The sequence below is a fragment of the Equus przewalskii genome, unplaced genomic scaffold (assembly GCF_037783145.1).
Source record: "Equus przewalskii isolate Varuska unplaced genomic scaffold, EquPr2 contig_12227, whole genome shotgun sequence".
In the NCBI taxonomy this organism is placed as follows: domain Eukaryota; kingdom Metazoa; phylum Chordata; class Mammalia; order Perissodactyla; family Equidae; genus Equus; species Equus przewalskii.
Genome location: NW_027227010.1, coordinates 99,026 through 114,527, shown reverse-complemented (window position 1 = coordinate 114,527; position 15,502 = coordinate 99,026).

Here is a 15,502-nt window from a genome sequence, read left to right as displayed (position 1 = left end):
CAGTTCTTCAACTTTGATTGATTAGGTCAAAGAGTTCTATAAAGTGGCTGAAGCTCCCAGCAGCACTGTACGAGGGTTCCCATTGCCTCACATCCCCACCTACGCTTGGACTTGCTGGACTTTAAAACTTTTGATAGTCTCTGGGTGTATAATGATGTGTAATTGTATTTTTAAATTGTAATTCTCTGATTATCAATGAGGATAAGCAGCAGGGGTATACTGGAGCCAGCTCATAGTGATTTTTGGTCTGCTTTTAACTACTGAGAGATGTTTAAAAATTGTTGTTATGAATTTGTTCATTTCTTATAGTTCTTTTCTTACTTTTTGCTTTACATATTTTGAGCCTTGATCTTAGTGCATGCAAATGTTCTGTGTTGTACGTGTTTTAAAAAGTTTGACAACATGTTTTACCATCTTTCTCTGTTGGTATGTTTGGTTTCTCTGTATCGTTTCTTTTAATGGTCCCATGGTATTCTCCTATCTCCTCCAGACTTTAGCTAACATTCTATTGTTGAATATTTAAGTTGTCCTATTACACTCTTGGAAGTAAACTTTATACTCCTTGCTTCTACTTTCTTACTACCCACATTTCACTTCTTAACTTACCTGGTTTCCATCTTTATCCTTTAATGGAAACTGTTTTCTTTTTAAAAAATTTTTTAATTATTTTATTGAGGTCACATTGGCTTATAACATTGTGTAAATTTCAGGAGTACATTATTATATATCAGTTTCTGTATAGACTGCATCGTGTTCATCATCAATAGTCTAGGTGTTCTCTGTCACCATACATGTGTGCCCCTTTACCACTTTTGCCCTCCCCCACCCCCTTCCCTATAGGTAAACACTAATCTGTTCTCCTTAGCCATGTGTTTGTTTATCTTCCACATGTGAGTGAAATCATGGTGTTTGTCTTTCCCTGTCTGGCTTATTTCGCTTAACATAATACCCTCAAGTTCCAACCATGTTGTTGCAAATGGGATTTGCCATTTTTTATGGCTGAGTAGTATTCCATTGTAAATATATGCAACATCCTCTTCATCCATTCATCCGTCAATAGGCATTGGGTTGCTTCCATGTCTTGGCTATTGTGAATAATGCTGCGATGGACATAGGGGTGCATAAATCTCTTTGAATTGTTGATTTCAAGTTCTTTCAATAAATACCTAGTAGTGGAATAGCTGGTCATATGGTATTTCTATTTTTGTTTTTTTGAGAAATCTCCATACTGTTTTCCATAGTGGCTGCACCAGTTTGCATTCCCACCAGCAGGGTATGAGGGTTCCCTTTTCTCCATATCTTCTCTAACATTTGTTATTTCTTATCTTCTTAATTATAGCCATTCTGACAGGTGTAAGGTGATATCTCATTGTAGTTTTGATTTTCATTTCCCTAATAATTAGTGATGTTGTACATCTTTTCACGTGGCTGTTGGCGATCTGCATATCTTCTTTGGAAAAATGTCTGTTCATATCCTCTGCCCATGTTTTGATTGGGTTGTTTGTTTTTTTGTTATTGAGTTGTATGAGTTCTTTATATACTCTGAGATTAACTCCTTGTCAGACACATGATTTGCAAATATTTTCTCCCAGTTGGTGGGTTGTCTTTTCCTTTTGTTCATGGTTTCCTATGCCTTGCAGAAGCTCTTTAGTCTGATGAAGTGCCATTTGTTTATCTTTTCTTTTGTTTCCCTTGCCCGAGGAGACATGGTATTCCAAAAGATCCCTCTAAGACCAATGTCGAAGAGTGTACTGCCTATATTTTCTTCTAGGAATTCCATGGTTTCAGGTCTTACATTCAAGTCTTTGATCCATTTTGAGTTGATGTTTGTGTATGGTGAAAGCTAATGATCTGCTTTCATTTTGCATGTGGCTGTCCAGCTTTCCCAACACCATTTATTGAAGAGACTTTCCTTTCTCCATTGTATGTTCTTAGCTCCTTGGTCAAAGATTAGCTGTCCGTAGATGTGTGGTTTTATTTCTGGACTCTCTATTCTGCTCCATTGATCTGTGTGTCTGTTTTTGTGCCAGTACCATGCTGTTTTGGTTACTGTAGCTTTGTAGTATATTTTGAAGTCGGGGATTGTGATGCCTCCAGCTTTGTTCTTTTTGCTCAGGATTGATTTAGCTATTTGGGGTCTTTTGTTATCCCATATGAATTTTAGGATTCTGTGTTCTGTTTCCGTGAAGAATGTCATTAGAATTTTGATTGGGATTGTGTTGAACCTGTAGATTGCTTTAGGCAGTATGGACATTTTAACTATGTTTATTCTTCCAATCCATGTGCATGGCATATCTTTCTATTTCTTTGCATCATTGTCGATTTCTTTCAATAGTCTTATAGTTTTTATTGTATAGGTCTTTCACCTCCTTGGTTACGTTTATTCCTAAATATTTTATTCTTTTTGTTGCAATTGTAAATGGGATTGTATTCTTGAGTTCTCTTTCTTTTAGTTTCTTATTAGAGTATAGAAATACAACTGATTTTTGTAAGTTGATTTTGTACCCTGCAACTTTGCTATAGTTGTTGATCATTTCTAATAGTTTTCCAATGGATTCTTTAGGGTTTTCTATATATAGAATCATGTCTACCTTGCCAATTTGGATACCTTTTATTTCTTTTTCTTGACTCATTACTCTGGCCAAAACCTCCAGTGCTTTGTTGAATAAGAGTGGCGAGAGTGGGTACCCTTGTATTGTTGCTGTTCTTAGAAGGCTGGCTTTCAGTTTTTCCTCCCTGAGTATGTTGTTGGCTGTGTATTTGTCATATATGGCCTTTATCATGTTGAGATATTTTCCTTCTATACTCATTTTATTGAGAGTTTTTATTCTAAATGGATGCTGTATCTTGTCAAATGCTTTCTCTGCATCTATTGAGATGATCTTGTGGTTTTATTCCTCATTTTGTTAATGTGGTGTATCACATTGATTGATTTGTGGATGTTGAACCATCCCCTGCATCAATGGTATAAATCCCACTGCTGATGGTGTATGATCCTTTGAGTATTCAATTTGGCACTATTTTGTTGAGCACTTTTGCATCTATGTTCATCAGTGATGTTGCCCTGCAACTTTCCTTCTTTGTGTTGCCCTTGTCTGGTTTTGGGATCATGGGGATGTTGACCTCATAAAATGTGTTAGGAAGTATTCTGTCTTCTTCAATTTTCTGGAATAGTTTAAGAAGGAAAGGTACTAAACATTCTTTGAATGTTTGGTAGAATTCTCCAGAGAAGCCATCTGATCCAGGACTTTCATTTTTTGGGAGGTTTTTGATTACTGTTTGAATCCCTTTATTTGTGATTGGTCTATTCAGATTCTCTATTTCTTCTTGTTTCAGTTTTGGGTGGTTGTATGAGTCTAAGAGTTTATCCACTTCTTCTAGATTGTCCAATGTGTTGGCATATAGTTTTTCATAGTTATTCTCTTATAATACTTTGTATTTCCTTGGTATCTGTTGTAATTTCTCCTCTTTCATTTATAATTTTATTTATTTGAGCCTTTTCTCTGTTTTTGTTAGTGAGTCTGGCTAAAGGTTTGTCAATTTTGTTTATCTTCTCAAAGAACCAGATCTTTGTTTCATTGATCCTTTCTACTATATTTTCGGTTTCAATTTCATTTATTTCTGCTTTAATTTTAATTGTTTCCTTCCTTCTGCTGACTTTGGGTTTTGTTCTTTTTCTAATTCTGTTAGGTGTAGTTTAACATGGCTTATTTGAGATTTTTCTTCTTCATTAAGGCAGGCCTGTATTGCTATGAATTTCCCTCTTAGGACTGCTTTTGCTGCATGCCGTATGAGTTGGTATGATGTATTTTCATTTTTATTGTCTCCAGATATTTTTCCATTTCTCCAGTGATCCATTGGTTGTTCAGTAGCATGTTGTTTAGTCTCTCCATGTTTGTGACTTTCCAGGTTTTTTCTTGTAGTTGATTTCTAGTTTCATAGCATTATGGTCAGAAAAGATGCTTGACAGGAATTCAGTCTTCCTAAATTTATTGAGGCTTACCTTGTTTCCCAACGTATGGTCTATCTTTGAGAATGTTCTGTGTGCGCTTGAGAAGAATGTGTATTCTGCTTATTTTGGATGGAGTTTTCTATAGACATCCAGTAAGTTCACTTATAGTTTTTGTTTAATCCCACTCTTTCCTTGTTGACACTGTGTCTTGGTGATCTATCCATTGATGTAAGTGCATTGTTGATGTTCCCTACTATTATTTGTGTTGCTGTCAATTTCTCCCTTTACGTCTCTTAATAGTTGTTTTATGTACTTTGGGGCCTCTGTGTTAGGTGCATATGTGTTCATAAATGTTATGTCCTCTTGGTGGAATGTCCCTTTTACCATTATATACTACCCCTCTTTGTCTCTCATTGCATTTTTTTCTTGAAGTTTACTTTGTCTGATGTAAGTATGGCAACATCTACTTTCTTTGTTTGCTATTTGCTTGGAGTATCATCTTCCATCCCTTCACTCTGAGGCTGTGTCTGCCTCAGAGCTGAGATGTGTTTCCCAGAGGAAGCATATTCTTGGGTCTTGTGTTTTAACCCTTCAAGCCACTCATGTCTTTTGATTGGGGAATTCAATCTGTTTCCATTTAGAGTGATTATTGATATGTGAGGACCTAATGCTGCCGTTTTATCAGTCATTTTCTGGTTGTTCTATATTTCCCCTTTTTCCCATCTCATGTATTTTGGACTGCCCATTCAGTTTGGTGGCTCTCTATGATAGTTTTCTCAGTTTCCCCTGTATTTATCATTTTCATCTCATTTCTGATTTTTCTGTTTAGTGGTTACTGTGAGGATTGTATAAAAGATGTCATAGATGAGGTACTCTATTTTCTGATAGCCTCTTATTTTCTTGGTTCAAGCAGTTTCCATCCCTCTTCTCTTCCCCTTCTAAGTTAGTATTGCTACACATTATTGTGTTTTGTGTTGTGAGTTTGTAGTTAAAATGAAGTGAGTATATTTATTCTTGATGTTTTCCTTCACTTTATGTTTGATGTTATAATTATACATTTGCTAATCTGTTCTGACAGAGAGTTACAATTTTCTGATTCTGTCTGCCTATGCGTCTCCTTGCTCAAGGCTTTGTAATCTCTTCCTTTTTTTCTTTTTCTCCGATCTGAGGACCTTCTTGATCACATGTTGTAGTAGGGATCTTGTGGTGATGAACTCCCTCAGCTATTGTTTCTCTGGGTAAGTTTTTATTTCTCTATCATATCTGAAGGATATTTTCACTGGATAGAGTATTCTTGGCCGCCAGTTTTTGTCTTTCAGAATTTTGAATATATCACTCAATTCTCTCCTAGCCCGTAAGGTTTCTGCTGAGAAATCCACTGAAAACTTGATAGGAGTTCCTCTGTGGATTATTTTCTTCTGCCTTGGTGCCCTTCATATTTTTCTTTTGCCATTGACCTTTGCCAGTTTTACTAATATATACCTTCAGGAAGGCCTTTTTACATTGAAGTAATTAGGAGTTGTATTAAGTCTTTTACGTCTATTTTCAGCTCCTTCCTCAGGATTGGGAAGTTCTCGGCTATTATTACTTTGAACAAGCCTCTTCTCCTATCTTTCTCTCTACTCCCGCTGGAATACTTATAACCCTTAGCTGCATTTCCTAATTGAGTTGGATATTTCTTGGAGACTTTCTTCATTTCTTTTTAGTTTTAGTGTTCTCTCTTCCTCCATCTGAAGCATTTCTGTATTCCTATCCTCTAAGTTGTTAATCTGTCTTCCATAAATCAGCTCTGTTATTTAAGGACTCCAGATTTTTCTTTTTCTCATTCATTGTGTTTTTCATTTCCAACATTTCTGATTGTTTTTTCTTTATAGCTCCAATCTCTTTTGTGAAGAATTCCCTCTATTCATTAATTTTGTTTCTTATTTCATTGAACTGTATTTCTGAGTTCTCTTGTAACTTGTTGAATTTTTTAATGATAGCTATTTTGAATTCTGTGTGATTTAGACTGTAGATTTCTGTGCCTTCAGGATTGACTTCTTGGGTGTAATCTTTTTCCTTCTGGTCTGGTTTATTAATATACTTCTTCATACTTCTTGATGTGGTGGATTTGTGCTTTTGCGTAGTGATAGCATCTTGTCACAGATTCCACCTGCCACCACTGAAGGGGGCAGGAGCTGTGTATAGTGAACCTACCATAATCCCTGTCAGATGTGTGTGTCCAATCCTGGGCCACTCCTTGGGACTACAGTGGTCCTGTGAGCTCTATTACCAAATGGTAAAGTGATCACAAGGGGGCTCAGGGCTGATGCCACCTGCTCCCACAGTTCCAGTGAGATGCGCTTCCTCCTTAGGGACCACAGTGGTACTATAGGCATTTGCAGCGGATGGAACTCCTCCACCTGGGCCTGCAGATCCACTGCCATCTCTTCCTGTGTCACACTAGCTGTTGTGCTTGGTGGGTGGGGCATCTCCTTTGGGTCCAAGCCAGAGCGACTTACTGGAACCACAGAGGTACTGTGGGCTCTCCCATTGAGTGGGAAGGAATCGTGTGGGGGCTCAAGGCTGACATCATCTGTTTCCACTGTCGTGCTGAGGTGTGCTCGCACCCTTGGGGCTGTAGCAGTGCTATGGGCGCTCCAGCCAGGAGAGAAGTCACATGCATGTACAGGGCTGCTGGAGGGCCAGAGAGTGCTCAGCTAAATCCACCACCTCTCCAGGGTAGTCCATCCACCTTCATATGTATGGCTGTGGGGGTCTCTCAGGTGCCCTGATGTGCTGTTGGGTATCCTCTGTTGATCAATGAATGTCCATTTAGTTGTAGTGTGAAGGGGAGAGAGAAAGGTAATAGCTCACTCCACCATGTTGCTTTTGCCTGATCTTTCATATTTTTAGGAACTAACAACATTTTGATGATTGAATGAAAGCACACAGATCATTTTCTTGGGACGCCTTCACTTTCTAATAATCCTTAATTGCAGTTGACTCCTAGTCAAGAAAAAATTAATCGTGACACTTGTTAAAGGTGCTGTGGAAGACTTTATTTGTGAGGGACTACTGCCATAGGGGCTTTGCAATAGAGGAGACAGATTGGGCTTAACTCCAGGTACAACCAGGAGACGTGGAGATTTATAGCCAAAGAGTAGGGTGGGGTTCAGTGGAAGGAAAACCGCTAAGTGGAAACATTAAGACTAGGGAGGTTCTTGCTAGGCCGACTCAACAGGATCCTAGCTGGAGGCAGGCCAGGGTGATAAGATATTGAGGGTGAGAGATAAGGAAACAGATCATATGTCCAGGTGGTGTTTTTTACTAAACTGACTCAGCAGAATTCTTGCTAAAACCGGACTAACAGACCAAGGACAGAGCCTGAGGTCAGGGCCTAGCTGGGATGAGGGCTCAAAGGAGCCTGACTCAAGTTCAGTCAAGAAGAGAGTCTTTGTGACTCCTCAGTAAGGGATTATAATTTTTTTCTTCTGATGCACCTTCCTTATATGCATTTATATGCATCCATTTGGGTAAGTATATACTTATGTAACAGGAAGAAAATGTGTTATTTTAGAGTCTGGCTATAGTTTGTGACAATTGGCCCAGGAAAAAATGAAAGGTTCACATTGATGTAGGAGAAATGCCTTAATGGCCATGGGTGTAATTTAGGGCAAGGCTCCTGGTCAGGGCTTAGAGGGAAGAGCTGTAGACAAATCAGAATTATATTACTGTAAGTAATAAAATAGGAGTCTTTGGTCTTTTGCTTGTGGATGGGTGCAACAGAAGTACCAGGGTTTTGAGAAGGGTATAGAAAAGGGCAAAAAGTAGGCTGGAATGAGGTATGAGTGAGAAGAGAGACAGCTCATGAGAAATTCCATGCATGGGGTTGGCCAGAGAGCACGAGAGCGGCAGAGTCTAACATGAAATTTAATGCTGTTTTTTGATGGTGCTACACTGCTCTATAATCTCTCTGTCTTTCGTAAATCATCAGCAAAGTCTTCTGTCCACGAGGGCCTTGTGTCTCTGGTGTTTGGGAACTACAGGGAGAGGGAAAGCACAGCATATGGTGAAGTGGCACAGGTGACAGTAGTTCCAGGAAGACAATGGGATGATTAGAGAAATTTAAGCAGAAGCAGGTATTCAGACTACACGAGCGTAAGACCCTAGAGATACTCAGAAAGTTGGAGGGGTTATGTAGGCCAGTAATTGTCCTGGGGACCCTACTGCATTTTTGGAGGGGGATAGTGTATAACAGATGCGGACACACGCGCATGGCAAATATCCTGATATTTGCATTGTAATATTGTGATATTTGCATTGTAATTGATTGGATTGAACTGATAAAATCCAGGCCATTTTTTCCTACCAAAGAAGTCTTTTGATTTTATTTTAAATCAAGTCTTGTCATTACTTTAAGCAATACAAATTGAGGCAGTGCTCCGTGGGCTCTGTCGTTTGCTGGAGTTGTCTTTCTGTTTTGTTAGTACAATTTCCTTTCTTATCAAAATATTTTCAGAGAGGTTCAGAAATGAAGAAATGGAAGCTATATTTAAAGAGCCAGGGGAAAGCTCTTCATAAAGGTTTCTTTATAGAGCCCCTCCAGCTCCTGAGCTCATTTCCTGAAATCCCAGGTGTGCATCTGTCTTGCCTTGCGCCCTCCTCAAATATTTACTGTGGCAATATGCAGGCACTGAGAAATCCCACGCTGGAGCCTCACTGTTGGATCTACTTTCCCTTGAAAAATCATCCCACTAAGTTTATGTCACATGGATTGTAGTCCTGGAGAAATCCCCAAAGCTCCAGCTGAAACAGCACCAGAGTTTCAGGGCTGGGGCAGCAGAGCCTAATATCAAATTGCATTCAATTTGTGGGGTAGCAACAGAGCAATTTGTGGGTTTGCAGCTTTGGGGCCTAGATATAGGATGGGTCTGGATGCTTCATGTTGGCTCTCCTGGGTGATATTTCTGCTAGTTTGAACAGTAATCACAACTTTTTACTGTTGTTTTAAAAAACTTTTAGACTGATTTTATCATGTGTGTACACACAATCACACCACGCACATGTACCCCAAGGATAAACATTAATTCTCAGAAATATGTGGTCTAAAACTATACTGAGGAGAGAAAGGGAGGCCACATTAATGACCTCATAGTTTGCATGAGACCACCACCCGCCTCCAGGAGTCTACAGGTCACTGTCGCTAGGCTGAGCGGAGTTCTCCTTTGGACCAGCCAGGCAGCAATAATGGAGCCAACTGACTCTTCAGCGGTAGTTCTCGAATTTCCAGAAAAGGGAAATTTCTAGCCAAATGACCTTTGTTCCTGAGATCTCCATCTTGGCGACAGAACAGAGAAGGCTTATTCTCTTTGATAGATTGGTTTTTATAACAGGAGTTCGTTCCTCTTATAATTCTTGTTTGCTATTTAAATTATTTACTAAGATAAAACTGTTGCTTGGTTTTATTTAGTAAGAAGAAACTAACCCTCATTAAGCGCCTGGTGAATATCAGGCACTTTGTGCCCTTATTGATTTAATCCTCCCTACGGCTTTGTGAGGTAGACATTAAATTTCCCATTAACAAATCAGACACACAGCGACATTGTTTGATACCATTCGGTTGATAATTAGGGGAGCAAGGGTTTACTTTGAAGTGTATTTGGTTACAAGGTTCATGTTTTCTCCAGTTAAGCTTCTGCTCTGGAAAACTTTAGATTGTTTGATGACATTTAGACTCTGTAGTTTTCCTTCTTTTGCCGTTACCTGTAAATAGAATTTTGACCTCTAGGATGTGGTTCATTTTACTTTGATTGCTGTTAAGTTAATAAATGCTATGGGGAACCACTCCTCTAGGTCCTAGCTAGAAAAAAGATTATTTTTCTCATCTTTAGATGAGTGCCTGTAAAATAGCAATTTACAATGTAATGATTTTAGCACTGGGATACCAGGCAAATATAACTCCTATGTTTCGGATTTTAGCTTAAACATCACCTATTCAAGGTAGCCCTCTCCAGATCTCTTGGACCGGGTGAGGCCCCTTGTGTTACACTCCCCAAACCTCCTGGACTTTTCCTCCATGGCACTTTTACCTTTCCGTGCACATTGGTGTTGCTCAGGTGTGCCTCTCTTTCGTCTGGTGACTTCTCCAGGGTGAGTGTAGTGTGCAGGGTTTAGTGCGTTTAGCACTGGCGTACAGTGCACGTTCCAGGCGCAGCACAGGTTGCGCCAGGGGAACACTTACAGAGTGAACCTGAGCTGCTCTGAGGCAGGGTCGACATAATGTATTTTTCCTCAGGGAAAAACAAGGGTCAGAGACCACAGGAAGAGATGTTAAGTATCACGTTTCATTGCATATTAATGAAATATAAAAAGAATAATTATAGCTTAACTACCTTCACATCCTGCTGACATTAGGAGCAAAGAGTGGTTGCCAAACCAAATAATAAAAACCTGAAATCAGAGGACGTCCTCAAAGACCATAAATGCCATATTTTCTATTATATCTAGGCCTTTTATCCACATGCATTGCTCTATTATTATTTACAGCTCACCTCAGTATCTAAAACCTGGCTTCCAATCTAAAATAGGTCCATGTTTTCATTCTGGCTCATAGTAGCCAGTTATCTTCTTTTTGTAAGATTTATCACAACTTATAATTATCCATTTATTTGCGGGTTTACATGTTTAATGTCTATCTCCCTTATGGGACTGAAGGTCTATGAAGGTAAGGACCACGTCTGTTTTGTTCAAATGACGCACACGGTGGCTGCCAACCAGGCCTGGCAGACGGTTGTTATGCAGGCGATTTGTTTATTGAATGTTGAATGACTAGGGTCAGCAACGTCTGCAGCCTGAGCCAACTTTAAATACGGAAGGATCAAATTTGGCCTCTGTTCCATGAGTGTTAATGTCATTAAAAAACATTTCTTGTTAAAAATTCTTTCCTGTTAAAAACTTCCAATCTTAGATCGTACACAGTCCTCATGCATTTTGCAGATCCATGACCGACTCTGGGTTTAAACGTAACTTGTGAGTCTGCCAGAAACTCCCAAAGGCTGGGTCTGCGCACTGAAAGAGGTAATTGGAGAGAGCGTCCACTGGATTGCTGAAGACAATCGCTACTGAAAACAGGCCGTGTTTGATGAGGAATACCTCAGTACCAGGGAATTTGAACCCTGTCTGGAAAATACTAATGAGGTGTCTCAGGTCTTGTAGATCTTACTTAAGAAGAGCATACTGCTGTAGAGTCTTAAAGACCTGAAGTTTTAACTATTTGTTTTAAAAAATTGCATAAATAACACGTTTGTTGTAGACGTGAGTTGGGTGGTTTCAATTCATCATCACCAGGGAGGTTACTGTGTAGAATTTATCTTTTGATGATGGCCAGCAGGCCTGTATATTCTTCAAGTCTTCTCTTCTTGATATGTGTGCTATCTCTTGGTCTTCATCTTGCACTCTAGCAATCAGAATATCATGAGAAAAACCTAAGATGCTGGAAAGGGCACAGCTTACAAAGACAAACATCTCTAGTTTTTGAGGTCCTCAAGGTGCTCAAGGCAAACAATGGCTGACCACTTGAAAATGTCGAGCAGCTTCTTGGAAGGTTTCCCAGTGAAGAGCTCCGTGGTCCCATGTTCTGCCAGTAGTCACGAGCACCTTGACTTCCCTCCTCACGTTCAGCATCTTCTCCTTTTGGTAAACTGCCTGGACAGAGATGCCATTGCTTCCTGATCCTGAAGTCAGTCTGCTGGCTTCACCTTGCCTAGTTACTCTCTCTGCCAGGATGCTCCCTGGGTCATGCACATAGAGCACAAGCTGACCTCCCCGGGGGCCAAGCCATGCCAGTTCTTGTATCTTCCGTCCAATTTGCAGCAAGTCTCTGGTTTAGGATAGTGTTTCTCAAGTTATCCATAGTGAAGGATTACATTGGTTTTCTTTTTATGTCCAATTCATCATGGACTGATACCTTTTTTTTTTGAGGAAGATTAGCTCTGAGCTAACATCTACCGCCAATCCTCCTCTTTTTGCTGAGGAAGACTGGCCCTGCACTAACATCCGCACCCAGCTTCCTCTACTTTATATGTGAGACACCCACCACAGCATGCCCTGACAAGCAGTGCCATGTCCACACCCAGGATCCAAACCAGCGAACTCCGGGCAGCCAAAGCGGAACGCGCTAACTTAACTCATGCACCACCGGGATGGCCCCTGGATTATTTTTTTTTTCCTAAAATATAATGAATATCAATTGCTAGAAAAATGAAATGGGAAATAAAGACGAAGACATACAAAATACAAGCTCCAATCTTTCTTATTAGATTCAAAAGATATAAGAATACTCTGCCAATGTGCTACAGAAGTTTCTAGATGCTTACTGTCAGTTTTGGCACTTTGTTGAGGACTCATAGCAAAGAGTTCCTGGACTGGCACCGGTCCACTGTCCACACTCTGAGTAGCTGGTTTAGGCTCTTGCTCTGAGGACCTTGACACATATTTTTGGAAAGTGTTTTGTATTTGGGGGCATTACCTGTGTTCCTACTGTAAGTATTTGTGTGTGTGTGTGGGGGGGATGGTGGTGATGCTGATGGTCTCTCTCCCTCCTACCTCTCTTTAAACTGATTACTTCTGTTTAAGTGGAACCTTCAGGAACGTTTTCGAACAGCACAGCACTGCTTCTGCCAAGTGCTCGTGAACCACCAAAGGCCTCTCACATGCTGGAATTCTAATTGTTCACACCTGGGCACAGCCTTCCCTGTTGGAACAGAGCCTGCTTTTCCAAACCCAAAGGAATGTGACTAGAATGTTCCTGGCAGTATAATTTGCACAAAGATTACAAGTGCACAACACATGGTGGACAGCATTTTTGGTATTTGTTTTGTTCAGTATTGCCCTCCCCAGTGTGGCATCATTAAACTATTGTCTGTCAACTTCAAAACCCCCTTCTACAGTTGGCTCTGTGATGCTGGGACTCTGTGCACCCCAATTCTGCTTTGCCGGTTGGCTCCGTGTTATTCTCTGCCAAGATGGGGCGCTGGGGGTGGGGAGGAGACTGGGAGCCTGGAGAGGGAAGAAGGGCTTGTTCTTTCCTATTTGTGCCCCGTGAGTTTCCTCTTTTCTTCTTGGATGCTTGCTGTTCCTGTGACTGTCACCCCAGCATCATTTCTTTCCTCTCCATAGCATCGGTGTCTTCCCATAGCAGCAGCTAAATCTGTTTAGATGTTTGTTCAATGCTTGCAAAAGTAGCACACCGTGTACCCGCAGAGACACCAGCTGCACAGAGTCCCCTCCTCTGAGGTGCTGGGACCCTCTCTCAAGTTGATATCGAACCTCTTTCTCTCAAGTTCGCATGCCTGATGTGCAGTAAACCCTCACTGAGCCCTCAGCGCTTGGAGGTGGAGAAAGGCTTTATTTGAATTGGCTAAAATGAGAAGGTGGGAGGATTGGTTCTCTCAAATTTGCCTTAACAAGAGAAGAAAGCAGGGGATTTATAGAGCTAAGGGGCTTGGCAGGAAGAGTTTCAGAGAAATGAAGAGATAATCTTTCAGTCCAGAGAAGCCGCTGGGCAATCTGGCCAGTCATCCAGGGTGACCGCAGCCTCCCTGAAGGCATTCTCTTTCTTCTGCAAAGCAAGCTCACAAATCCTCTAGACCCTGAGTCACCTCCAGTTTAAAACAAGAAAACTTAGCGAATATCTGCAGTTAACTGTCAGGGACCTGGCTTCAAAGCTTCGAAGTTTTGACAATTCCAACACTGTCCTTTTGTTCTCTCAGCCTTAAGGTTGTAGCAGTTTATTGCACCTCTTACCCTTATGACATCTTAGTCTTCTCTTCTTGCCTTTCTGGTTATCTAGTTAACAACTTTATTGTGGCCTAACATTTCTTTATATTAACTGTTGTGGTTTCTGTTTTCAGACTGAATCCTGACAGGAGCATAGCAAAGGACAAAGGCAAGGACCTTTGGTGGTTAAGTTTGTGTGCTTTGAGTATGCCCAATAATGCTTATTTGAACTTGAGCTTGAGCTAAGTTAGGTGTCATGAAAGGTGATAACATAGAATGAAACTGGTTTTGGCATTCCTGAGCCTGGGTGAGTCCGTACAGTTGTTGAGCTGATAGCTATTTTCACTGTTTCCTTGATTTTTTCCCCTTTCTTTTCACCTTATTTATTGCTGTCATTTCACATAATCCATCTCAGTTACACTCACCAATCCTTATTGCATCCACTTAGGACAATTGTTACAAATTCTAAACTAAGTCGGTCCCTGCCCTCAATTACATGGGGAGAGTGTGGCGCCATGTGGCAAACCAAACTCCAAAATGGCCCCCAGTGATCCCTGCCACCCGGCGTTCATGTAGTCACCTTCTACACGGAATAGGGCTGAACTGTGTAATTAATAGAGTGTTGTCGAGATGATGGAGTGTGACTTCTGAACTGAGGTCATAAAAGACGTTGTGACTTCTGTCTCACTCTCTCTGGATCACTGGCCATGGGAGACGTCAGTTTCCATATCTTCAAGCAGCCCTGTGAAGAGGTCCAGGTGGTGGAACCAAAGACCCTCACAAACAGCCAGCGCTAACTTTCCAACCATACGAGTGAGCTGCCTTGGAAAGCAGTCCTTCCAGTCCTAGGCAAGCCTTCCGATGACCACAGTCCCAGTCGACATCTTCACTGCAGTCTTCTGATAGACCCAGAGCTGGCACCACCCAGCTAAGCTGCTCCTGAATTGTTGACCCACAGAGGCTGTGAGATAATATATGTGATTGTTTTGGGACACTAAGTTTTGAGGCAATTTGTTATGCACCAATAGATAACAAATACAGACCGTTGCATAACCAGTATGTAACTTTTATCTGTGTGACGGATTACGGTAGAGTTAGATCCAAGGGGTGGTACACACCCAGACGATGAAGTAGTAACTCTGCCACAGACAAGGCTGCAATGCAGGTCTCTGTGTATTCTGTGAGCCTGCTGATCACTTGTTGATTGCAAAATGATCAGAAACGGAAGTATTTCTTTCTTTGTTTGGAGGCAACCAAGCATATTTTCTTGTATGAAGGTCTAAAAGTGAGGACAACATAATTTTTCCAGTTGAGTTTGCCTTTTTAACCAAGAGGCTAGATTCCCAAATTAATGTTTCTCTTTATTTTTCAAGGTTAGAAAAGTAACCAACAATACAAGTGGTCAAATAAAAAGCTTTCAAACAAAATATTTTAAAGAACTTTAACTCATTGATCTCCCCCCACCTCAAGAAATTCTTTAATAAACTGGAATGCCTCATCTTTCACAGAACTCTTGTAGGGACTATGCTGTCATTTTGGCTAACCTAGTATTAATGTCAGCTCAGACTCTGTATCTGACAGTTCTTGAACATTCTGGATATTACTTCTTTCCCCATGCTTAATTATGCTAGTTTGTCTGCATGGGGAAGGATTGGGGGAATTGCTCGTGCATATATTTACTGTGTCGTGCGTCTTTTTGGATGAGGACCTAGCCTCCCCTTCAAGTGATGCATTCTGGACTTGAGAATTGCCTCAAGTTTGGGAACTGGTTGGAGCAATCGTGATTTTCCG